General features: G+C 41.1%; 1 protein-coding gene across 2 annotated transcripts in view; it reads left to right on the top strand.

Moving 5' to 3' along the window:
• SAMSN1 (SAM domain, SH3 domain and nuclear localization signals 1) overlaps nucleotides 1-27,445 on the top strand; it is a 548,989-nt gene that overhangs the window by 113,655 nt on the left and 407,889 nt on the right. Inside the window, exon 1 of one of the 2 annotated variants that reach the window (XM_062206649.1) lies at nucleotides 22,215-22,304. The exons of the other annotated variant lie outside the window; for it this stretch is intronic. The gene's annotated coding sequence lies outside the window, so the exon portion shown is untranslated. Of the gene's footprint in view, nucleotides 1-22,214; nucleotides 22,305-27,445 lie in introns of those variants that run through there. 2 annotated transcript variants of the gene reach the window in all.

Genomic DNA, 27,445 nt, shown 5'->3' on the forward strand with positions numbered 1-27,445 from the left:
CTATTCTATTGTTGGAAAGAATATTTTTTTCCACCAAAATGTAGAGAATGATACTTGGGAAAAGCTTTGCACATGATACTCATGTAAAACTTCTGCCATCCATAGCTATTTTCTTTCTCTTTGCTGTGAGGAGTTTTACCTTTGAAAGCCACACTGAGCCAAGGGGAAGTGTAAGGTGACACAGATAAGGGACCAGCTGCAGAGTATCAATTCCTGGGGCCAAAAGGATTCATTCAAACTATAGCCTATATTTCTAGGTTATGGTTTCATCCACTGCTGAAGTCCTAAGCACTGTCGTGGGGATGCAGTAGTGGTTGGTACAGGAAATAAACCCTTTCCTCACGGAACTTATATTCTAGAAGATGAAATTTCTGAAGCTTTTCAGAGTAACATGTGATCCTTTTTGACTGCTATTCCAAAATAAGGTTTATTCTTTATAAGACTGTATAGTTATCCTTATGTGGATGCTTAATGTCCGATGTGGTTTTTAAAAATTATGTATTTGATTTCTATGCACATCTCATGTTGCTAAACATATGACATTTTATTTATTATGTGTTCTTTACTCCTTTCAGAAATGCTACTTTAGTATGGCCCAAAGAAAATCCACTATCAACAATGTTAGAATTGTCTTCAAAGCAATTTGTGTTGATTTGTTACTTCTATTCACATAGTTGAATAGAACTTGAAAGATGGAGGTAGAAGGAAAGGATGCCAAGTTTCTTTAAAACTAGATGCTTTATTTACATATTCCAGATGTATAGCTTTTATTTGTTTTTTAGGCTTTTCGTCTAGGCTTACTTTCATGCATGAAGTGAATGGAATTTACTCAGAATCCATAGATGGAAAAAAATGTCAGCATTGCTGGTACTCAATGTTCTCTGTAATCTAGATTCCAGAAAATTTACCTTTGCATCATTGGGTGGTGCTGAATTTTCTGATCAATTCACTGTACCCAGTGACCTTTTGTGGAATTTGTTCCTGCAAAGCTTTTGAAATGGGAACGCACAGCCTGCTGTGTTGCATGTCATGTCAGTCATTACTCTCTTTGACTTTACTTGTGTTCCCAAGTCAATATGTTCCAGATTAATGAGGCATTTGTCCTTAATCAAGAGACTATTTAAGAATACACTTTTAATTTTAATGACTTGTTTATAATTAATTGTTTCGACATGCCCTTTTCATTCTTGAGGGTGCTCCTAAATTGCTGCCTTTTTCCTGAACGTTCCCCAACATCTGAATACTGGTAGTAGCTATGACCCAGTGTTCTCAAGGAACTGAACAAACATGCCTATTGATTTCCTTGAGAAAATCATTCATGCAGTCCAGTCCCTTTAAACTAAAAATCACTTTGAGTAATAATAAAAGCAACTGTTTTGCACATTTTGAATGGTTACATGTTATATATTTTTATTGTTTCCTTTAAACATTTTTATCAAATATGATTCTATTGCTTTATGAGGAACAATCTTCGAAATAGCTTGTGAAGCTCATTTTCCCAAACAATCTACACCATACCTTTTACCTAATTAAAATTCACTCTGTTGATTTTTTCCTTGTTTAAATAAGCAGCAAGTTACTACACATGTGTGAGTGTGTGTATATGTATGCGCAGCACATGCTTCATTTGAAGTTACAAAGCTTAGTGGTCCATGACCTTATAATAGTAAAGCTGATAATCATTGAGTGCATATTGTCTTCCAGGTTATGGGCCACGTCCTTCAAATCTATTAACTCATTTACTATTCATAGCTACCACTTGTTGGGGTTCTGTTTTCATCCCTGTATTACAGATCAAGAAACTGAGGCCTGGAGATGCTAAGTAGTTTGCTCAAAGTCACTTAGATGGTAGGTGGCCAATGGGGGATTGGAAACCTAGCAGTCTGGCTCAGGAATCCATGGTCCAAACCTCAATGCGATACTACTAAATGCATAAGAAGCAACTACTGGCTGGCGCCGTGGCTCAATAGGCTAATCCTCCGCCTGCGGTGCCGGCACCCCGGGTTCTAGTCCCGGTCGGGGCGCCGGATTCTGTCCCGGTTGCTCCTCTTCCAATCCAGCTCTCTGCTGTGGCCCGGAAGTACAGTGGAGGATGGCCCAAGAACTTGGGCCCTGCATCCACATGGGAGACCAGAAGCACCTGGCTCCTGGCTTCGGATCAGCGTGGTGCGCCGGCCGCAGCACGCTGGCCACAGCGGCCTTTGGAGGGAGAACCAGCGGTAAAAGGAAGACCTTTCTCTCTGTCTCTCTCTCTCTCACTATCCACTCTGCCTGTCAAAAAAATAATAATAATAAAAAAAGAAGCAACTATTGGCAACCTTCTGAGAAAGCTTGGTTTTTGTGTCCCACCTAGGTATATTTTTAAATCTTATTTATCTGTGGCTGTTGTGTTAGGGGTGCACTGTATTTTAGCATACTTTACATTGTACTTTAGTCCCTCTCTTATTGGTGTAAAAATGAGGCAAATGATGTAGATCATTTCTTAATTCATGCGTTTGCTTTATATTTCTTTTAGAAAAGCAGATATTGATGTATTAGAGATTACAGAAACTTCAGGCAGAAATGGAAACTAGGGTTGATAAGCCACCCTAGGCAGACTATCTTCTGTGCCCCTACAATGGCTGTGGGCATCTGAAACAGTACTGGCCTAGTCATGTCAGGCCTGTATAAGTAAGTGATTTTCTTTGGGGTCTCATAACATATTTTCCCCATTTCAAAACATCTTAGAAAAAAGACTGCTTCATTTAGCTTTTTAAATTTTTTAAAAGTGCTTGAGTACCTGCCAGCCACATGGGAGACTCAGATGAAGTTTCTGGCTACTTGGTTTTGCCTGGTGTGTCCCTGGCTGTTGTAGGCATTTGAGGGATTGAACCAGAGGATAGAACTCTTTGTCTCTTCTCTTCTCTCTTTATCATTCTATATTCAAACAAACAAATAAGTAACTTTAAAAAAGTCTAACTTGGAATGATGGATTTAAATCTTGCTGCCACTGAAGATATTGAAACCGAAAATTAACCAGACAGATTCATTGACAAGAAATTAATAAACTTGTTTTGACTTTTCCTTCCTGTTATGTTCTACATGTCCCGAGAAGTGCACTTTCTCTTTGAGGGTTAGTCTTTCACTAGATACACTTAGACGGTGGGACTTGCATTCAACAGGATTCATTGACTCACATGTGACAGAACCCAACTCAAAATAATGTAAGCGAAGTGGGTAATTTAGGAGAATCAAGGTAGAAATGTAGCTGGAGCTGAGGAACACAATAGGAAATGGAGACCTCAGTGCCAATAGGAATCTTATGTGGCTCTATCTTCTTCTGGGTATATATATTTCTATTGTTTCTTCTCCTTTTCTGTCCTACATAATTGAAGATGTGGTTACCATTCATTGGTTTCTTGTTTACCATATCATAGTTTAGGCGTCCAAAGAATGAACATAAATTTTTTTCTCTTTCTCTCTCTTTCTAAAGATTTATTGATTTGAAAGGCAGTGTTACAGAGAGAGTGAGAGTGAGAGAGAGAGAGAGAGAGAGAGAAAGAGAGAGAGGGAGGGAGGGAGAAAGCAGAGAGATTTTCTATGCACTGGTTTACTCCCCAAATGGCTACAATGGCTATGGCTTGGCCAGGTCAAACCCAAGAGCCAAGAGCTTCATCTGGGTCTCCCAAGTGGGTGCAGGGGTCCAAGGACTTAGGCCATCCTCCACTGCTTTTCCAGTTGCTTTAGCAGGGAGCTGGATTGGAAGTGGAGCAATTGAGACTTGAACTGGCTCCATATGGGATGCCGGTGCTGCAGGCAGCTGTATAGCCTCCTGTGTTGCAGTGCTCAATGTAATATTCTCAAGGATGGATTTCAATTTTTCCAACTGTATGACATATCCAGCATAGATGCATAAGCCTTAGGTGAGATATGGTGTCTGGGGAAGGGATTATATGGAGGTCAGCTACTCTTGGATCAACCAACTGCGCCTAAAAGAGAGCTTTGATGATAACCACACAAATTGAGTGAAGAAAACAAGCAATTCTCAGATGAGGGTACTGAACAGATAACCCCATATGTGTCTGCCATAGTTAGCTCCATTCCCAACCATAGTTATAAGCCCCTTTCTCTCTATAGTGAGGCAGTGAGAATTCCACCTCTTTATCATCCTAAGAAGATAAAGATTTACAAGGAAAAGAAAGGTGTCCTATTAGACACATCTCCTGGAATACATATTTTATGTGCTTTGAATTGTGGACACAATCTGATATATATATATATATATATATATATATATATATATATATACATACATATACACACATATATATATATATAAAACGTTTGTCACTAAACCTATTGTAAATATATAGATTATTTATAAAACATATTTTTATTTTCCCTGTTAGTGGATGTGTGTGCCTTTTTAATTAAAATTGAGTTTTTTGTTCATGGATTATAACAACAGCTTGATAAAAGGGACAGCAATTAAATTAAGGGTTATTGCCAATGTAGTCAAATAATAAATAGGAAAGTCTTGCGGCCAGGAAAAATAATAGCGTTGGCCAAGATAAAATTTAGGATTAACTGAATATTGTAGATTAGGAGATAAAAACTGGAGGCCAATGTGAATTTACAGAAGAGTCTTAAGAGAATCAGGCTGCATATTTTCTATTTGGCTGCTTCTCTACTTTCTCTGCCTTGCTCTGTGACACAGGACACTAATTCATGCTAAGAGCCAAGCCTCCCAGACTGCCTTCCTGGATAGCTTCTGTTTGGGTTCCGATGAGCGGCTGACTCACCTGACAGATCAGAGAACAGAGAGGTGAGAGTCTTGCTTCCTGTCTCCCTCCACTCTTCAATGCTGCATGTCTGGATGTATCAGCCTGTTCCTTGACAGCAGGTCCTTAGAGGCGTTTCCACCCAGGGTCCCAGCCTTCACTGGGATGCGGCAAAGTTTTTCCTCCCTTTGCCCCTTCAGCTAGAGGAGTGATAAGAGATTCCCTCTGTTGTTAGTCTCCGGTGCCTGACCATCCCTTCCTTGTTTCCTTAACCCTCTGCAAACTTCAAGATATGATGTCTTGAGAGCAAATTATTTGTTTAAAAGATTTATTTTATTTATTTGAAAGTCAGAGTTACAGAGAGAGAGGAGAGGCAGAGAGATAGAGAGAGAGGTCTTCCACCCGCTGGTTCACTCCCCAGCTGGCCGCAATGGCCAGAGTTGCACAGATCTGAAGCCAGGAGCTAGGAGCTTCTTCTGGGTCTCCCATGTGGGTGCAGGGGCCCAAGGACTTGGGCCATCTTCTATTGCTTTCCCAGGTCAGAACAGAGAGCTGGATGGGAAGTGGAGCAGCCGGGACTAGAACTGGTGCCCATATGGGATACCGGCACTGCAGGTGGTGGCTTTACCTGCTATGCCACAGTGCTGGCCCCGAAAGCAAATTATTATTTCTACTGGAAAGCTGGAAATCACAAGTACTGCTATCTATCTATCTATCTATCTATCTATCATCTATCCATCTATCAGCTTCAGAAAATTAATAAAAATGCACATTATGAAAAAGTATGCATGGATTTAAAGGATTTTTTACATCAAAATAAATATCTTTTTAAAAATACTCACTCTTTTAAAAAATTTATTTCATTTTATTGGAAAGATAGAAAGACACTGATAGACACAGAGAAATTGTTCACTTCCCAAATGGCTGCAAAAGTCAAGGGTGGGGCAGAAGCCAGGAACCCATCTGGGTCTTCCATGTGGGAGGCTAGGACTCAGGGACTTGAGCTATCACCTGCTGCCTCCCAGGGTGTATATTATCAGGAAGCCGGATCAGAAGCAGGGGAGCCAAGATTTGAACCAGGCACTCTGACATGGCTTGTGGGCATCCCAAGTGGCAGCTTAACCACTGAGCCCAACACCTGCCCCTAAATTTCTTTTAATTCCACTTTTCATAAATTTTTGGAAGTGTTATTGAGTGTGTAAGTGTGTGTGTGATTGTGTATGTGTGTGTGTGTGTGAAAGAGAGAGAGAGAGAGGAAGAGAGAGAGAGAGAATAGAAATGGAGAGGAGAGAGAGAGAGAGATTTATTTCAATTATTGTCCTATTCCAAATCTGTAGGGCTGGGCAGACTAGCAGGCTGGAAATTCTTAGGTTAGATTATTTATAAAAGTTGATGTTGCAATTGAATTTCTTCTTCCTCGGGGGAAAACTTAACTTTGCCCTTAAGTCTTTCATCTGATTGAATGAGTCACACCCACACTGTTGAATTTAATCTTCTCTACTTCTAGCCAACTGATTGTAGATCTTGACCACATCTACAAAGTGCCTCCACAGCAACACCTGGATTCATGCTAGAATAACTGGGTGCTACAGTGTAGCAAATTTGACATGTAATTCTAACCATCACATCAGAGATTAAAGACACTTATTGTTTGGAGAAACCAACAGCCAGAGATAGACTTAGACTGGGAAGGTACCAAGTGGACTTGGTGATGGGAAAGAGAGTCCTTGTATAGATTAACTGATGATAACTGAGGTCGAGAATGCAGAATGATTTTTTCCCATAGAAGTCTGTCCAGGCAAGCTTCATATTTGCCTCAGTGTGGCTTTGTGGACCTTAGGCTACTGTCAGCACCTTACCAAAGAGGGACTCTAACCAGAAAGTTCAATTCCTGCCACTTCCCTGGTGGCAGGAGGAGAGACAAGAAAGACAGGCAGCATGCACTGGACACTTCATTGTACCTCGCTCTCAAAAGCTTTCTAATTTTGTGAGAAAGACCATTCATAGCTCACAAACGATCGGAGACCAAGGCTGGGTGTGTGCACTATTTCTCCTCCATGCATGTTTCTGTCTCTGGAGGTTTCCATGTATCCAGTGTCATCTGGCATTTGTCCAATTATTTTGTTTTATTTTTTCACTCTTTCTGGCCATAGGGGTCATGTGTTGTAATTTGGACTTTGGTCTGCAGTTCATGGTACAGTGTGCGCTGTAAATTCAGTCAACAAGTCTTTATTGAACAGAAAGCACTTTGAGCATTGTGTGAAGAACTCTGAGCTAAGTATTTTCATTTGTTAAAGGCCATTGACTAATAGAACAGTACTAGTCTTTAGTGGCTGTAGACAGTTCTCCCTGTCAGCACCAGGCAGGGTGGCAGGAGGTTGTGGACCAAGAGTTCTAGACAAAGCTGAGCCAAAGCTTTAGAACCTGTTGCATCTAAAATCCCAGGTGGGAAACCCAGATAGAAATCCTGGTTAAAAAAACAGTCTGGGCCAGAGGAATCAGGAAATAACACAAAAAAGTTATCATAAGCAGGGGCCAGAAGTCAGATATGGAAGAAAGGTTAAGGATCAGGAGATTAAAAAAAAGTAAGGACAACTTTGCTGTGCCAAGGCTGGGGACTCTGGTTAAGTCTGAAACTAACATCAGCCAGAGTACTCTGAGGTAGAGAACGCGAGCTCCTGACCAGCCCAGTGGTTGATGGGGCAGAAATAGATTTCATCTCAAATTCCCTTGATGACCCTTTTTGGCTCCCACTCAATTATAAGTGGAGACTTCATTTTATTCAGAATATCGTAGACAAGCTTTGTTTGGGAACTCATCTGAATTCTGATCCTGGCTGATACTCCATCCTATACCTTAGAGCATTTTCTTTCTGAAATAGCAGGTGTTTCTGAAGTAGGTTATACCATCACTCCAGACTAGGAATAATTGAGATGAAGGATGTCAAACACGAAGCAGTGTGCTGACATACAGTAAGCACAGAAATGCTGCTGATAATTATTGCATGATCACGTGATGAACTTTTCTCTTCCCACTGCTTGCCTCTACGGAGTGTCAGGAACATGAGGGTCAGTCGCTTGTGGGTCACACATAACTCTCAATTATTTAAAAAACACAGGTGAAATTACATTTTATTTCTACACATTCCAACACCTTTTATTACAGTCTCACTGTTGCTAATCTCTTCTCTGGTCTAAGCAGACACAAAAGGATTTAAATTTCTTTAGCTAGTTTTCAGATCCAAGAAAACATTTGTTTCTTCCTTCTTAAACCTTTTGGAAAGGCCAGTGCCTGATTTTGCTCTGTACTCGTGATTGCCAGTTTTATGATGGGAGAGGTGGAAATTCCCATTCCTGCAGAGTTGATGGGAGCCTATCAAGTTTCAATCCTAAAGATTCTATTTGGTATTATCCTCAGATATTTTTCCTCAAACAGTATCCTAGCACCGGGACAAAGTCTAAGTTCCTGGAATCTCTCTTGGTTTCCTTAAAACAAGACAAAACAAAACAAAACAATTCAAACAACAGAAAAACAAATGGGCACATAGGCACTGCTGTAGAAACCAGACAATCTTGGAGAACACCTGCTACATGGCAGACATAGTACATGTCCTCATCGATCTCTGCTGTTTCACATCTTATTTCCTTCAGAACACTCAGATAGAAGCCATCTGGCCTGAGAGCTGTGTTGCACTCTGCTGTCTTTTATTGCAGCAATGTCTTCTTCATGGGAAACTCTAATTTCTGTCATTCTAGTGAAAAGAGTTCTCAGAAATTAGAATTTCCCCCATCACTTCCTAGAGTCAAGTGCTGCCAAAAAAAACTAAACTAAAAGCCTGTCTGGGCTTGTGTTTCTCTAACCTTATCACCCTCTCCTGGCCACCCTTCATTTCAACCAGCAAGCCCATATACTCATCTGCAAATAGGTACAGTTTGACTTCCTCCTTTCCAATTTGTTTTTCTTTCATCTCTTTTTCTTGCCTAATGCTCCAGCTCAAACTTCCAGGACTATATTGAATAGCAATGGTGAAAGTGGGCATCCTTGCCTGGTTCCAGATCTCAGTGGAGGGGCTTCCAACTTTTCCCCATTCAATAGGATGCTGACTGTGTGTGTGTTGTATATTGCCTTGATTGTGTTGAGGAATGTTCCGTCTATACCCAATTTGCTTAATATTTTTATCATGAAAAGATGTTCTATTTTATCAAATACATTCTGTGCATCTATTGAGAGAGTCCTATGGGGTTTATTCTTCAATTTGTTAATGTGATATATCACATTTATTGATTTGCCTATGTTGAACCATCTCTGCATGCCAGGTATAAATCCCACTTTGGGTGAATGATCTTTCTGATGTATTGTTGGATTTGATTTGCTAGTATTTTGTTGAGGATTTTTGCATCTGTGTTCATCAGTGATATTCATCTGTGGCCTCTTTCTTTGCTATAGCCTTTTAAGGTTTAATATTTAAAGTGATACTGGCCTCATAGAAGGAGTTTGGGAAGAGTTTCTCCTTTTCAATTGTTTTGAGTAGTTTGAGAAGAATTTGAGGGGCTGGCACTGTGGCACAGTGGGTTAAAGCCCTGGCCTGAAGCTCCCTCAATTTATATGGGTGCTGATTCTAGTCCCAGCTGCTCTTCTTCCAATCCAGCTCTCCACCATGGCCTGGGAAAGCAGTAGAAGATGGCCCAAGTCCTTGGGCCCCTGCACCCACATGGGAGATCCAGAAGAAGCTCCTGGCTCCTGGCTTTGGATCAGTGCAGCTCCGGCCATTGCGGCCAGCTGGGGAGTGAACCAGCGGATGGAAGACCTTTCTCTCCCTCTCTCTCTGCCTCTCCTCTCTCTGTGTAACTCTGACTTTCAAATAAATAAAATAAATCTTTAAAAAAGAGAGAGAGAGAAGAATTGGAATTAGTTCTGTAAAAATCTGGCAGAATTCAGCAAAGAAGCCATCTGGTGCTGGGCTTTTCTTTGTTGGGCAGGTCTTTATTACTGCTTCAATCTCCATCTTGGTTATTGGTCTGTTTTAGGTTTTTGGTGTCTTTGTGACTCAAATTTGGTGGATTGTATGTGCCCAGGAATCTGTCCATTTCTTCTAGATTTTCCTATTTGTTGACATATAGCTAGCTTCTTGTAGTAATTCCTAATTATTCTTTTTATTTCTGTGCTATACATTTTTATATCTCCTTTTCAATTTCTGATTTCATTGATTTGGGTCTTCACCCACTTTTCTTTCATTAGTTCAGTCAGTGATACATCAATTTTGTTTATTTTTTCCAAAAACTAGCTCTTCATATTTGTATTTTTTGTTTCAATTTTGTTTATTTCTTTTCTAATTTTAATTATTTCTTTCCTCCTGCTAATGTTGGATTTGGTTTGTTGTTGTTTTTCTAGGTCCTTGAGATGAAATAATAGCTCATTTATTTGATGCTACAAACTTCCCTCCTAACACTGATTTTGCAGTATGTCATGTGTTCTGGTATGTTGTATTGTCATCTTCATCATAGCCAAGAATTTTTTATTTTCCTTTTGATTTCTTCCATAATCTACTGTTCATTCAGGAAGATGCTGTTCAATCTTCATATGTTTGCATATTTTCCAGAGATCATTAACTTGTTAATTTCCAGCTTCATTCCATTGTGGTCAAAAAAGATATCTGGTATAATTTCAAGATTTTTGAATTTGTTGTGACTAGATTATGGCCGAGCATGTGGCTTATCCTAGAGAGAGAGTTTCATGTACTGATGAAAAGAATGTATATTCTCAACTGTGAGATGAAAAGTTCTGTAGATATCAGTTAGATCCATTTGGTCCATAGTGTATATTAGTTCTGTTGTTTATTTTTGATTTTCTGTATAGTAGATCTTTCCATTGCTGAGGATGGGGTATTAGAGCCCCCCATTACTATTGCATTTGAGTCCAGGTCTCCTTTTAGATCCAGTAACATTTTTTTTAAATAGCCAGGCATCCTGGCATTGTGGGCATATACAGTCATTATAGCCACATTTTCCTATCAAATTTATATCTTAGTAATTACATAATGTCATTCTTTGTCTCTTTTAGCAGTTTTCGTGTTAAAGACTATTTTGTCTGATATTAAGATGGCTACACTTGTTTGTTTTTCATCAGCTTTCCATTAGCATAGGATATCTTTTTCTATCCTTTCACTTTCAGTCTGTGTGTATCTTTGTTGTTGAGGTGTGTTTCTTGTAGGCAGCAAAGACATTTATCTTGTTTTTTAATCCATTTAGCCCATCTGTCTTTTTTATTTTTTAATTTTTATTTATTTATTTGACAGGCAGAGTGGACAGTGAGAGAGAGAGAGAAAGGTCTTCCTTTTCCGTTGGTTCACCCCTCAATGGCCGCTGCAGCCGGCGCACTGCGGTGGACGCACCGCGCTGATCCGAAGCTAGGAGCCAGGTGCTTCTCCTGGTCTTCCATGCGGGTGCAGGGCCCAAGCACTTGGACCATCCTCCACTGCACTCCCGGGCCACAGCAGAGAGCTGGACTGGAAGAGGAGCAACTGGGACAGAATCTGGCGCCCCAACTGGGACTAGAACCCAGGGTGCTGGCGCTGCAGGTGGAAGATTTGCCTATTGAGCTGCGGTGCCGGTCCCCATCTGTCTTTTAATTGGAGAATTTAGGCCATTTACATTAAAGGTTACTATTGACAAGTAATGACATGACCTACCATTTTTCCAGAAATATTCCTATTGATTGCTTTGGATTTACTTTGTACTTTTACTAGGAGATTTTGTGCTTTCACATTCTTTCATAATGATGACTGTCTTTCTGTGTTTTTTGTGTAGCACATCCTTCAGCATCATTGTAAGGCTAAGAGAGTGGTGACAAATTCTTTCAATTTCTGTTTGTTACGAAAGGTCTTTACTTCACCTTCATTTTTTTTTAAAGATTTATTTATTTTAAAGATTTTATTTTTAAAAGATTTATTTATTTATTTGAAAGTCAGAGTTACACAGAGGGAGGAGAGGCAGAGAGAGAGATAGAGGTCTCTCTTCCCAGTTGGCTACAATGGCTGGAGCTGTGCTGATCGGAAGCCAGGAGCCAGGAGCTTCTTCCAGGTCTCCCATGTGGGTGCAGGGGCCCAAGAACTTGGGCCATTTTCTATTGCTTTCCCAGGCCACAGCAGAGAGCTGTATTGGAAATGGAGCAGCCAGGTCTTGAACCAGCACCCATATGGGATGCCGGTGCTTCAGGCCAGGGCGTTAACCTGCTGCACCACAGCACTGGCCCCTTCATCTTCATTCTTAAATGAGAGCTTTACTGGGCAAAATATTCTGGGTTGGCAGTTTGTTTCTTTTAAGACTTGGACTATATCTCTCCATTTTCTCCTAGCTTGTAGGGTTTCTGATGAGAAATCATCTATTAGTCTAATTGGAGATGCTCTAAAGGTAATCTGGCATCTCTCTTATGCACATTTTAGAATCTTTTCTCTATGTTTTATTGTGGAAAGGTCGATCTCAGTGTGTTATGTTTAAGATCTTTTCTGGTCATGTCTTTTAGGAGTTCTATTTGCTTCCTGAATTTGGACATCCCTTTCTTTTTTTCCAAATCAGGGATGTTTTCTTTTATTATTTTATTGAACAGTCTTTCTAATTCATTATCTCTTTCTACACCTCAGGAACTCCTTAGACCCATAGGTTGTTTGATAATATCCTATAAATCTAAAACACTGTTTTTAATTTTTCTAACCTTCTGCTTCTTCTCCTTCTCCTCCTTCTTCTTCTTTGGTCTGAATGAACTATCTCCAAAGATTTGTCTTCTAATTTGCATATTCTTTTTTCTGCCTCATCAAGTCTATTGTTAAGGCTTTCCAATGTATTTTTGTTTGACATATTGAATTCTTCATTTCTAGTATTTTAGTTTGGTTTCTCAATCTCATGGGGAAAATTTTCATCCATGTCATGTGTGGATTTCTTTAACTATGTATTTGCTTTTCTTTGTTTTTGGGTTATCCTATGATCATCCTTTTGAATTTCTTTTCAGTCACTTCATCAATCTCTTCCTCTTCACATTCTAGTACAGAAGTGTTGTTGTGTTCCTTTGGGGGGAATTATGTTGTCTTCCTTGTTGTTGTTTCATGTAGTTCTGCATTTATTTTTAGGCATTTGTGAAAACACTTGTTGATTTTCTCACTGTTGGGTTTTGTCTTTGAACTATGTCTCTTTGGCTCAGTGGAATATCTGTTTCTTCAGTGAATAACCAGAGATATGTGCTGGGTGTAGCTAGGGAGTTCTGGTCAGTGTTCAAGGGTAGGTGAGAATCCAGAGCATTACCCAAGTTGGGTGTGGTAGATTTCCTCTGTTGTCAGCAAGGGGGAGAATATAATCAGGCCTGTTGGTATAGTCACAACCTTATCTCCTCTCTTCCAAGGTGGGCAGTGCCTGGGGTTAGCTCATAGTGGATATAACCCTCACCCATGCTGGGCCATGAGCCACAGAAAAAGATCTGTGTAGTCCTCAATGTGAGAGCATGGAACCCTCTGCAATGACCTACTCCATGCAGTCAAGGGAGCCCTGAGGCTCTGAGGCCAGACACAGTGATTGCTCAAAGACCCAGCTACTCCACTTACCTTATCATACAGTCACAGGGTTCCCACAGTCACAGGGCACAATTCTCCCACTGTCCCCTCTCTACCTGTGAGCCTGCCCCCTCTATGGTGTGAGCAGAGTCATTTCCAGAGGCAGTGAACTGCAGATGTTCCACCTTGGCAGTGTGAGTCCTGGAGCTTGTGATAGGTTGAGAAGATGGGGGCCCCTCACAATCCTTTGTGGGTACCCAGCTGCCAGTCAACCCTCCCAGGCAGACTCAAAGGCAGTGGGAAACGGGGATTTTTCCATCTGATAAGATCTTCTGGTCATGTGTGTGAGAGCTGCTGTAGCCTCTATTTGTGTCAAGTGACACTGTCTCCCTGCTGGTTGCTGGGCTCCCTTGTTGGGGGATGGAGAGAAAGAAATGTGCTTTTCCTTTACTGGATTGAAGGTGGTACCCTGTCCCTCCACTGGGGCTCCAGGCCAGACTCAAAGATACTGTGTTCCACAAAGCTCTCCCTCAGGCAATATCACCAGTAGCCCAGGCTGCAGCCGGCTGCCCTCACCCTGCTCTCAGAAGCTGGCTCCTCTTCCAGCCTCCCACTACAGGCATCATGGGTGGTGTCCTCACTTGCTGCTGCATCTCTGCACTTGCCACACCACTTCATGGCGTTCCTCTTCCTTCTGTAGAATTTCTACTCCAAACTTGTCTCCAACTCTTCTCTGGCAATATACTTCCTCTGCTTTTTTTCTGCTATCTTCCCCAGCATATATTTTCCATGTTCAGCCATCTTGAAATCCCCTATCACTTCTTTCTCAGCAGTCTCAGTAAAATGGGAATAGCACCACTGCATATCTATTACACTATTAGATCATCTGGCACTGGATATTGGCCCTACTAACTCTTAGTGGCATGCTGCTGACTGAGATATTTAACTGTAGTTTCTTTATTTGTAGAATACAAATAACAAAATCACCTATTCTTCAAGTTTGTTATGGTAATTCATATACATTGCACATGATGAGCTAATATGCAAGTTGTGTTTCAAAGCTGCCTGACACATTAATTGTAAGTAGGCAATAACTCTTAGTACTGTGTTATTACCCTTGAGTCAGTGGGCGTTAGATTAGTTAGAATAACAAACACCACTTGGTACAAAGTTGATGTCTTCAGTGGAGACTAGGATAGGAGATCAGAGATTTATCACAATGCTGCCAAACATAAGCCATGATCTAATAAAATTGGGGTGCTTTAAATCTTAGAAGACAAACAAGCAGACTATTATGGAAAAGTCATTATTGATAGTACTGACATGCATTGTTTTTCTAAGACAGCTTGTGTCAAACCATCTCAATAGTTTCATCATTAAAATGATCAATAAAAAGATATAGGTTTAACTAATTAAGTCAGAGGTAGAAGAACAGCACTCCCCTGCTCCATGGTGATGATGTCTTCCTAAATACATCATTCTATACAGTAATTCTTTCTGATAAGACAAATAGAACAATTTGGCACCAAATCAGGAATTTTGTCCTTTGGAGGTTTGAAAGATCATGGAAAGGAGTCATATATAGCCATCTGTGTCTATTTTTAATCTACCACTCCTTGGCATGAGCTCTCTGGTTCCATGGAGAATTGTGTCCTCAGTGTTGAAGGTTGGTTTTATGCCAGTATGGGTAGAATGAGAGAGTAGGTTTGGAGAGGCTGCAGCTACCTCAGATGGATTCATTATAGTCCAGAAACTAATCTTATGGATGAGACCATTGTAAGGACAATACACGGATTCTGATTTATTTTATACATATATGTATAATTCATAATATTTATTCAAAAATCTCTAGTTCAATATATAAAGAGCTACTTACAATTTTGTGGGAAATGCACATTACTATTTTAAAATCCATTTTCCACAAATTTTTGAAGTACCCTAATTTATAATGTAAATATATGCCATCAAAAATGTAAAATCAGGGCTGTCAGTCTAGGCTACAAGTCTAGGTGCATCCCTAAATTTGCGCTTGGGTATCCGTCTTGCTTCCTGACACACTGTGAGCTTTCTAATGAAACCAAGTTGGAGATAAACTGAGGGATACTCAGTTTTGCCCCAAAACTAAGCTAACAATCTCTCTTTCCTGTGGTTTAGACTAAGAGGCTATGAACTCTTAGGGCAATTTCCTTAGATCTTTCTATACAGAGTTTCATTATCTGACCTGGAGACCCATAATTTACTTGCAGGGTGAAATAGACTGTATTCTCTGTCTCTGTCTCACCCTTTCTTTCCCTTCCCCACACACCACGTGATGATACAACAAGAAGGCCCTCACTAGAGGCTGGCCTCTTTGTCAGGAGACTCACAGCATGCAGAATCTCACATAAACTTCTGTTCTTTTTAAGTTACCCTGTCTCTAGTGTTCTGCTACAGCACCACAAAACAGACACTCTCTCAAGGGCTCAACCTCCTAATAAAATCACCTTGGGAATTAGGGATTCAATATATGAATTTGGCAGGCTAGGAGGGGGCACAAATGTTTATTCCATACCATGGCCATGAATGTTTAATGTGTGGTTGAATCAGAGACTTTTGAAATCTTTGCAGTACAAACATTGAAGCTTTTATATTGGGAATGGAAGGACATCTGTGTTCCCAACGTTTTTGTGAACAAATGACTACAATTATAACAATGTAGTCAGTGATATATATAATAATGTAGTCAATGATATAATATAAGCAAATATGTAAATATTTATATACATTTATAAACTTATATATTATAATATTTAAATGTAGTTATATAAAATACATGCAAGTATAAGTATTATTTTATAACAATATAAATTAAGTAATAGAAGCAATTATAATAAACATTGTATTGGGGACTGGGATTGAGGTCTAAACATCATTATAATAGACTTTGTAGAGTTTAGAAACTATACCACCTAGTATTTAGGGCTCTTTTTTTATTATTTTTTTCTTTTTAAAAATTTTTTATTTCATAAATGTGAATTTACAAAGTGCAACTTTTGTATTGTTGTGGCTTCCTCCACCAACCTCCCTCCCTCCCTCCCGTGGCCCTCTCCTCTCCCTCTCCCATCCCACCCTTTATCGAGTTTCATTTTCAATTACCTTCATATACTGAAGATCAACTTAGTATATACTAAGCAAGGATTTCAACAGGCTGCACTCACACAACCGCACAAGGTATAGGGTATTGTTCCACTAGTAGTGTTTTCAAGTTTCATAGTAAAACACATTAAGGACAGAGATCCTACGTGGGGAGCATGTACCCAGTTGTTGATTTAACAATTGGCACTCTTATTTGTGACGTCAGCAATCACCCAAGACTTAAAGGTTTATTTATTTGAAAGGCAGAGTTACAGAAAGGCAGAGGCAGAGAGAGAGAGAGAGCTTCTATCCACTGGTTCACTCCCCAAATGACCTCAACAGCTGGAGCTGAGCTGATCCACAGCCAGGAGCCAGGAGCTTTTTCTGGGTTTCCCATGTGGGTGCAGGGGCCCAAGCTCTTGGGTCATCCTCCACTGCTTTCTAAAGCCATAGCAAAGAGCTGGATCAGAAGTACAGCACCTAGTCTTGAACCAGTGCCCATATTGGATGCTGGCACCGCAGATGGCAGCTTTACCCTCTACACCACAGTGCCGACACCCAAGCACACACATTTCTAAATATAGTTGCTCAAACTGTCTAGCATGTCAGAGCTACCAGGTAGATAAATTATTCAGGGTCTTATGTTACTTAGTGTCACATTATACTTCCCATTTCTTGAGTATTGTTCTCATTGGGGTGTGGGAGGTAGGAAATACTGTCTCCAAGAAACTGTGTGTCTTCCTTGAACTCTATTACTGTAGAAGGAAGAGGCCCTTTCAAGGAAAACCTAAAATATGTCCACCGAATTCTATTATTTCAGAAGTACAGACTGCTAATAAAACCACTGGCATCCCAGGCTGACCTTCCAATGGGATGAAAATTTGGCTATATGAGTAATTCTTTGTGTTGATTGGTAACCAAACTGTATTGGATGGAGTAATGAAGGAACAAAGAGTTTTATGCACAGGTGTCTGGACAGGAGGCAGTTAGGAAACAAAGAGGTTGAGGAGGCATTGGTTTCTGCCAGCTGGCCTGAGGATCTGCCATTAAGTCCCAGCTGAAACATGGGTCATAAGCAGAAGCTGAAGGGGCTGTATCAATGAACAACTAAAGTGGTAGTGACGAGAACAATGCAGATGAAAATAGCATTTATGCTGTTTGTTGAGTGCATACCAACTTCGGGCACTCTCCTCAGCAGCTCATATAATGACACATTATTTCACTTAACCACTACAATGGTTGTATGAACACAGAATTATTGTTTACACCCTATTAAAAAAGGAAGGGGCAAGCATTGTGGTTCAGTGGGTTCATTCACCACTTGTGACGCCCACATCTTATGTTGTAGAGCCAGTTCATGTCCCAGCTATTCTTGTTAATGCATTCTGAGATGGCATCCTGAGAAGCAGCCAATGGTAGCTCAACCGCTTGGGTCCTTGGAACACACATGGGAGACCTGAATGGAGTTCCAGGTTCCTGGTTTTGCCCGGCCTCCGGCTCTGTCTCTCTCTCTCCCCATTTAAAGTAGATGAAAATAAATTTTAAAATAAACTTTTTTTAAAAAAAAGGATGAAGTAGAAATTCAAGTTCAGAAAGGTTTTATATTTCTCTGAAAGTCAAAAATATAGTAAATGGCAGAGATAAATTTGGAGTCCAGACATGATCTTAGAACTAAATTCTATAACATCAGGTTGTCCTGCTCTGATTCACCGATACTAAAGTGCAACTCAAAAGCTGGCAGAGAATTTTTATTGTTCTTATGCCATTCAGCACCTTTCCTTCATCAACTCTCATCCTTCCTCCCAATCTCCTCCCAAAAAGGACTACTGTGCATCAGCCCTGGAGCTGTAGAACTGCCCACAGAACCTGGTAGTACATAATGAGGACCATTCTCTAAGAGGGACCTGAAGCAGGGACTTGCTGAGCAATGGGCCTTGAGGAAGAGGCCAAGGACAAAGAACATCAACTTATTTGTTTTTGAACACGCATGAGCTTTCCTCCTGAGTCTTCCTGGAAGTAGAGGAGACATTGAGAGGGGCCCAAGTTCCTAGAAAACTTGGGTGTTAACATTAACATGAACTTATTGGGTCTCATGCAATGAAGAAACTCAGAATCTTCCAGGTGCACTGGTCATTGCTGTAGACTGTGCATTCCTTAAACCTCCCCCAAGGACTTCTAGATGTGTAAAATGTAGGGTTGGAATGATATGATCTCAGCGATTCTTTTGAGCTATAGCAAACTGTGAGTGATTCATTTACTTTTTTATTTTATTTTATTTTATTTTATTTTGACAGGCAGAGTGGACAGTGAGAGAGAGAGACAGAGAGAAAGGTCTTCCTTTGCCGTTGGTTCACCCTCCAATGGCCGCCGTGGCCGGTGCACTGCGGCCAGCACATCACGCTGATCTGAAGCCAGGAGCCAGGTGCTTTTCCTGGTCTCCCATGTGGATGCAGGGCCCAAGCACTTGGGCCATCCTCCACTGCACTCCCGGGCCACAGCAGAGAGCTGGCCTGGAAGAGGGGCTACTGGGACAGAATCTGGCACCCCGACTGGTACTAGAACCCGGTGTGCCGGTGCTGCAGGCGGAGGATTAGCCTATTGAGCCGCAGTGCCGGCCCGATTCATTTATTTTCAAATTCCATCTGAACACTGAATTGATAGAAGATGAGTAAATGTTGTAATTCTAAGAACCCAAGGCCAGTAGGAGAGGCGGGAAGAAGGAAAGTGATGTGGCTCAAGGCTAAGCAATCACCTACAAGTTGAATTTTTTAAACATAGCATGAGCAGATCTGTTTCTTCATCCAGAACATCCTAACATAATCAAGGAAATCCCGATTGGAATCACTTTTCCTGAGGTCACCTGCCCTAGGCCTAATTGCCAGAGCCTCCAGGCCAACGTAGGTGGTCTCCTGGAGCTTTCAGCCTCTGGAAGATGCATGTTTCTGATAGCTAGGAGGAAGTCACTGTTCTCTTCCTCAGTGATGAGTGCCATGAAAGTCCTCATAGAGGTTACACAGGTGGAGGAATGAATGTACTGAATACTCCTCACGCCCCCTCACCTCCTTATTCTCCATCCTTCCTTCCATTTATCCAATAATTATTCACTCATCTTCAACCATCTGTCAACCACTGTGTGGCTACAAGAAAAAAGGGGGCCCAGAGAAAAGACACATTTTCTGCTCTTAGGAATCTCTACAAAACAAAACACCAATGTAAATGTTGTGATTTGATTATTTATATTCTTCCCAAATTCAATCATATGTTGAAATCATAGTGCAAGGTGATGATGATGTTAGGTAGGAAGTCAGAAATTAGCTTATGTGTGTGTGACAAGGGCCTAAGGAATTGACATCTACAGCGGTCCAGCATCCACATTTCAAAGTCACCCCAATAACCTTCCAGGTGCAGCCTAGTATCTGCACTTCAAAGTCCTGCCTGGATCCTGATGACCTTCCAGGGGGTCCTGCCCCTTCTACTTGGCCTGATAAACATCCTTCCTCTAAGGCTGCCTGATGCCAGCCAGGCTTCCCCTGTCTGATAACTTCAGGGGGAAAAACTCGGAAAGGAATTTTTCATATTTACACCCAACAAGTCCTTTGTTCGGGAGGAGAAGGAGGAGAGGGGGAGGGAAAAAGGTGGGAAGGCAAGACCCATCCCCGTAAAAACCCCATCCTAAATGTGAACTACGCAAACTACGCACTCTCTCTCAGGTTCTGTCTGGAGAGGTACCCATCCGTTCTTACGGATGTCCCTACCCTAATAAACTTTGCTATTTTGCTTTCCACTGCTCTCTGTCTCACACCTGAATTCTTTCTTGCGTGAAGACAAGGGCCATTTGCTTCTCTGGTAACATTTCTAAGAGTTAGATCCTGTGGGAAATAATTAGGTCATGACAGTAGAGCCCTCATGAATGGAATTAATGCTTTTATAAAAAAATGTCTTGAGAGAGACTCCCTGACCCTTCCACATGTATGGACAGAGAGGCAAGGTGCGTATGAATCAAGACACTGGTCCTCAACTATGAGAGAAAATTCTGTTGTTTACAGGCTCCCTGGGTTATCATATTTTGCAATTGCAACTTGAAGAAACCAAGAGGAGAAGTGGAAAACAGAGAACTAGTTCCAACCAATATGTTAGCCACTGTGATTCAGTAGTAATATAATCGTGCACATCACAAAACAGGAGTGCTTATGGACACCAGTGGGTTGAGACAAGGGCTTGCTGAGAAGGACCAGCCTGAGCTGGTTCTTGAGGTAGAGTATGAGTCACCTGGGGGGATAAGAAGAAAGTCATTCCTAGGAGCACACACATAGAGTTTCATGGTACCCTTAGGCAATAGCAAGCAATTTTGCATGACTCAAGTATATAAGAGATTAATGAGGAACCAAAAAAAGAAGAAGGGGTCCTTTCATTGAGTTGGTATGACATGGCACAATGTTTGATTTTAGCGTGAGGATAATAGAGTTGCTGAATCAGTTCAGATTCAAGAGTAAACTACTCCTCAAGAGAATTTTGAAAAATAAAGTATCCTTAAATTGACAATCCATCTGTGACTCCCAATGCCAATGGTGACTTCCAGCAGCAACTCCTATTTAACATCATCTTCCCGTGCACTGGTTTTCATCCTTAAGTTTGGATCACTCCAGTATCACCTGGGAGCAGTTAAAAACTCTAATGATTCCACTGTACCCCAGTCCAATTAATTCAAAATTTCCAGAGCTGAGACCTTGATATGAAGGATATTTTAAAGCTCCCAGGTGGTACCAAGTACAGTCAAAGTTGAGAACTGCTTGCCTGGTGGTGTTTTGGCAGGACTGTGCAAGACCACACAGCGTTCCACTCTGTGTTGTCTGTTTTCTGTGGCCGTATCTTAACATACACACTAAGTCCATTTCCAGTCAGATTTCATTCTGTATTTCTGAAGAAGGATCTCCTGAGAATCGCACTGGAATCATCTCCCTTAATCTAATCACAATTTATTGGTGGAGGTAGAGACATTAACTGAACATTATAATATGGTAATTACTCCGGTATTATTTCCTGCACCATTGCTGCAGAAGAGACATTCACATTCAGAGAGCGAAAAGGAGGTGAACAGTGAAGAAAGAGTGGTATTGTGGCAGAGTACAGAGACCCAGGGATCAATGCTGAGAGGGTTATTCAGGCAGAAGTATCAAACCACTTACTACATGGAGGCATCAAAGAACATGATAGAGACCTAGACTTCTCATGGTACTGTGTTAATACTACTTATAGTATACTCCACACATTGTCATGTGCTGGTAATTGTATACAGATCTACTCCTATTTCTGTCCTATTAAGACTTCGAGGGCAATCATGCCAACAACAGAACACAGTCCTTGCCATATAGTAATCTCTCATAAACTAAAGTGGTTTGCAGAAAAAAGAAAAAAAAAATAGAGAATTCAGTCAGACAGAAGGTTGGAAACAGCTAGTTCAAATATAATTAAGTGACTTAAAAATGGAAAAAGAAGGAACATAAATATTCATGGGAAAATATTCACAAGATGAATTGAAACTAGAAGTGATTCTCATGAATGTACAAGCAGCTTAAGTGTCTAAGCACTGTCCAAATCTCCTTCACCCCCTTAATAATCTACTTTAATACCTGGTTTGCCCTGAACAACCTCTGAAGTGCCACAACTTCCTCTTGGTCAACACCCTAATCAATATGATCGTGTCTCTCAAATTTCATCCCATACTTTGAAGTCACATTTGACTCATGAGGGATTTCTATCTTTACTTACAGTTGTTGAGGGAGCCGTCAGAACAAGAGGAAGTAGCTTGGTGTGCTCCCCAACTTCCTTCCTGGCCGTGTCAATCCTGGGCCTGGGTCATCCAGCTGCATCCAAGAGTCCCATGGGACAAGGTGAGCATTCAGTGTAGATGGAGCTGGGACATGAACTTCTTTAGAGTCGTACCTTCTAGCTTTGATTTGTGCTGAAAGTAATAAGAAAGTCACTTATACCTAATGGAAAGTGTTAAAACTGATATGAATGAAAAGTGTTTATTCTAAGGATGTTTATTGTGTAAACTTTATTTCAGTGTTTTTACTGTTTTATGCAGTTTAGGATTCTCATTAATCTTTACAAAAATTGGTAAGGTGGGAAGCAGGGAGTGGATAGTTAAAATGTGACAACGACACCTTCTTGAGGATTTTGAAACAAATGCGGATTGGAGGAGAGGACATTTTTTAAGCAAGTAGCAGCCTTACTAATAGGTATGCATGGAGGACAATGAACACTTGGGGTCTGCATGCAGTAACAGCTTCATGTGATGCTGCCTTAGGGAGTTTTCCCAAGCAAGCTGATTGGAATGGGTTAATTTTCAGTTGAAGCCTCTCCCATACTTAAGTTTCTCATCATCACTTAAAGAAAGCTAGATTTGTCACTATTGAATACATATTTGTAGTTGTGATCTTGGCTTTGTTCGTCAGGTTTTTGAAGAGCTCATGTATGATCCATTCTTTATTCCCATGGAGTTCCTGTGATTCATTAATCCATTTCTTAAAAAGTTTTCTCCTTATCTCTTTCCATTTTCAGCAAATACTGCTAATTCCACAGTACTTTATGTCTCTTTGATTAAAACCACATTTTGTGATTGTTGAACTTTTTGAGCAAAATCAATACATAAATATAAATGGTGTGGAGTAATTGTGGAAATTGTCTCAAGGTAAGGTTATAAATACTACTATTTTAAAAGGTTTAGGCTTATCTTCTCTAGATATGTCAATCTCAGGGTGGAGTTAGGTGAAGAAAGAGCTTATGTGATTGCTTTTTTTCTGATATTCAAAAAATAAGAAAATAAATTCTGATGTTCAATTCCAAGACAAGTGATAAAGATCAAAGACTTGTTTTATTACAATATTTTCATTTTTATTGAACAGATTCGCCTTGGACTTTGGCTTGCATTAGGAATGTTTACCTTTTAATAAGTGATCTGTTTAAATGTGGATCAGAGAACAAGGGTTTCTGTTTTACAGTTCAACTTTTGACCTTGGGGGATGAATGGGTGGAGGCTAAGAGGAAAAGTCCACTGTGTTTCTACTGAACTTTTTACCCTTAAAAAAAAAAATGAGCAAGTTTAAAGTTCACACAGTGCACAAGAGGTCTCCACTGGGGATTTCTGGTATTATTAACTTCCTGACCTCAGATAATTAAAAAGGAAGAGCAGAGCCACCTCAGTCTGTGACTCAACTTTGAACTTTTAACCTCTCAAGTAAAGTATTTCAATTGTAAATGGTAGACCCTGGAAGCCTTCTTATTGCTATTAACTTCCTTCATCACTGATCACAAAGTTATAATCTAGGCCAAAAAGCATAGCTTGATCTTTCCTTTTTATTTACTTAACCTCTTTTAGCAGAAAAGCCTGAGAACACTATTTACCTAGAAATGACAGGTATTCCCGTGAAAGAAGTTAAGCTTAAAGGGTCATTGAATTCTGGAGCTAGAGGCAACCACAGATTATCAGTTGGGCTCCCTCACTTGGGAAAGACAATAGTGAGAACCAGTAGGCTGAGTGACTTCCTTAAGGTCAGAAAATTCATAGAACAAAGGAGTGGCCTATATTCATCAGCTGTATTTGCTTCTGAGGTTTCTGTTTATGGGGGTAAGAAATGTTTCCCAACCACAGCGTGAGGGTCAGCAGGAGCAGTAGCTTCTACTTTAGATTAAAATTTCTAAAGAGAAAGATCACTGGATGGAAGTCAGACGCTTTGGGTCCCCAGTGGTCCTTTTACCCTTATTGGCTGTGAAACCTTAGGAACTCATTTAGCTTTTCCAAGTTGCGATTTGCTTGATTATTACAAGGAATGAAGTTGGAAGGAGGTAAAAAGTATCTAAGAGCCCTTTCTCTTACACTGACTCTTTGATACCACGATATTCTTGCGTGAAGTATTCTTGCTGTGGTTCATGTTTAAATAGAATTCTAGGCAACAGCTGTGCTACAGGGAAGATAAGCATCAATGGTTACAGTTTGTAGGGTTATTTACATAATGCTTGGACTTAACATTGATGATTAGGCTCTTTTAAGAAAAAAACAAAAATCCCAAAGGAAAAGAAGTATCACATTTAAGGAGGCATAAAGGACAAAGGGAGGAAGAACAAAAGAGGCAGGACAAAGAAGGCAGGGATGACCAGGAGACAAGGTGTTAGAAAGGAGGGTGACAAAGAGATGGCAGGCTCCTCAGTTGGATGGGGACCCAGTCAACACGAGTGATACTGACAAAGCCAGCAAGTACGTTGTGAATCTGCCTGAGCCACATGCTGTTAATGCCGAGGCTTAGACAGGCAGCTCTCACTGGCACTTGTACAACACGCAGCACGTAGGACAGCCAGTATTCTGTGGGGCCCACTCTTCCCTCCTGCTATTTGCTAACACCTTTATTGCCTTCAGTTAGCTACTCACACGGCTGGCTCTCATTCCCATCTGTTGAGCAGAGTGCTCTTCCAACATTCTGTCCTCCTTTTCATATACAAAAGAGACCCCCCCAGTGTGGCTGGGAAGCACAGGAACCACGAAGAGCTCTGAAATGAAGCATTTGCAGTGGAATTAGCAATCATTTTCTCAAGCTCCCTGGTCCCAAGAAGCAAGTGGTGTGGGACTAGAGGATGCTGCATAGGACCCTTACGCAGACACGGCTAGAGGAGAAGGAGAGATGGCTGGCTGGCTGGCTGGCTGGCTGCAGGCCTGTTTGCTTCGCCCTGGCAATAGGGCAGCCCAGGTCACTGCCTGGTAAAAGTGCCAAATAGCCGCACTGGGCTTCCATCACATCCCAGATGTTTCCCCGCCCATCTGCACCACCGCTCTCAGCTGCTTTCAACTAGTTTCCTTCTACTTTCTAACTCCTCTCTCTCCCTCCCTCCTCTGAGAGCAGGTGATCACTGTTTGAGCGAGACACTGCACTAATATGAATATGTCTGATCAGCCCATTGAATCTGAAGATTTGCAGGCTAGTGGGCTGTAAATTACTGTTAATTGGGGGTTTTGTGGGCAAAATTACCCAGTTTTTTCCTCTGCCCAGTAAACTCTTTTCGGCCACTAAATTCCTCCCACATCTTCTAGTCTTGAATACATTGCTTCCGGTGTAAATGCACAGGGGGCAATCATGTTAGTTTCAATAATCCCTGGGGAGGGAGGTCAGAGGTCATATGCAGAGCGTGACTGTCTTCACGAAACAGGCCATACTGTCTCCTGGCCACTCAGTTCCATCAACAACTGGAAAGGAAATAAAGCACTGGGTTTTGTCTGTAAGGTACGTGTCACCGATGGAAAACATCACAAGGCAAATATGATGCGCTTGTAACACAAAAAGGAAGAAAGCCTTGTGCCACACTGTTGTCAGGGCTGGCAAATACCAGGGGCCTCAATTCAGGGCAGCAATGATGATTCTCTTTTTCAATTATTTTCTTATTTTCCTTTTTGAAAAATCTGTACCTTGGGGCGGACATTGTGACACAGCAGATTAAGCATATGCTTGCCATTTGGAGTGCCATTTGGATTTCCAGCTAACTCTACTTTGAGTCAACTTCCCTGTTAATGTACCTGAGAAGCAGTAGATGACAGCCCAAGAACTTGGGTCCCTCCCATCCACGAGGGATTGCAGCTGGAGTTTGGGGTTCCTAGCTTCAGCCTGGTCCAGTTTGGCTGTTGTGAGCATTTGGGGGAATGAATGAACAGAGGGAAGATCTGTCTCTCTCTCTCTCTGTATCTCTCTCTCTTCCACTCTGCCTTTCAAATAAATAATATATATATGTATATTTTTTTTTATAAAAGATCTGTACCTTCAGGCAATGGAAGTACAGACAGTTAAGCACCACACAGAGAGATCCAGTGCCAAATAATTCAGTATAAGTCTGCAGTGAGGACTCTGTTAAAGCAGTGTCCCTGAGCCCCACAATGATGGGAGAGCACCTCATCCTATTTCTGAGCTGCCCTAACCCCACCCAAGTTAAGTGGGGGAGCAGAGTGCGATAGTAGCCTTTGCTGATCCTAACTGCACACTGAGATTGGGATGGGGACACAACTCCAACTCAGCTGTGTAGCCAAGACCTTGCTTCTAGAAGCAGCCAAAGGCTGATGGATTCTCTGCAGCTGATTATTGTCTCTGGCAATATTATCTTTTTTGGCATGAATATTTGAATTGACGGTAAAAGAAAAAAATTGTAAAATCACAGCAGCAGAAAGCCCCTCGTCTCTGCTTCCTTCCTTCATACATTTAGATAAAATGGTTCCCCATATATTTGTCTGATATTATTCCTTTGGTTTGATGCACCCAGCTGGCCAGAATAAGTCATCTTTGGGGATTAAATTTAGTAGAGTATCTATGCAAGTGCCAGGAGCTCCAGAGCCCTTAATGGAACATTGGCAGGCAAGACAGCAATAATTGTGCAGCAGGTACAATGGAAGTGGGAGGCTGGTACCGCAAAGGAGCTGTAATCTCCCTTTTTTCCCCCAGCAGATTTGAAAGTGAACTAGTAACTAAATTAGGTGTTATTTCAGGTTACAACTTGTCACACCTAATGGAAATGACACTGTCAAGTAGACAGATGCCTGTTGGAAATGTGTGGGTATCTAAGGATGGGAATTATGAGTACATTTATGCATTTGATCAGTCATTCGAATAATAGATATCATGCCCGGCCGAGAGATGTGTCAGGCTCTGGAAGCAGGAATCTCGTGGTGATCCTGAGATATAAAGAGGGAGCTAGGAATTGTCATTGCTAAATGCTTGTTTATCCAGTACTGCTAGTCAGAGGACATGCCCCCAGGAAGCTCTCATGTTTCATGGAACATTGCTCCATACCCTAATGCCTCCAATTAAAAAAAAAAAAAAAAAAAAAAAAAAAAAGGACTTGATTCTTTTTGTGGAAGGTTAATGAGACTGGCTTGCTTTTTCTTTGAAGAGAAAGTTACATGATGGTTGTACATGGGCCTTTAAAAAGTTTGTGGAAATGGCCTACCATGGTGGGGGAAAAACTGGATTTCAAATCTTTTCTTTTTGCAGCAAAA

Source organism: Lepus europaeus, chromosome 2 (genome assembly GCF_033115175.1).
Source record: "Lepus europaeus isolate LE1 chromosome 2, mLepTim1.pri, whole genome shotgun sequence".
NCBI lineage: Eukaryota > Metazoa > Chordata > Mammalia > Lagomorpha > Leporidae > Lepus > Lepus europaeus.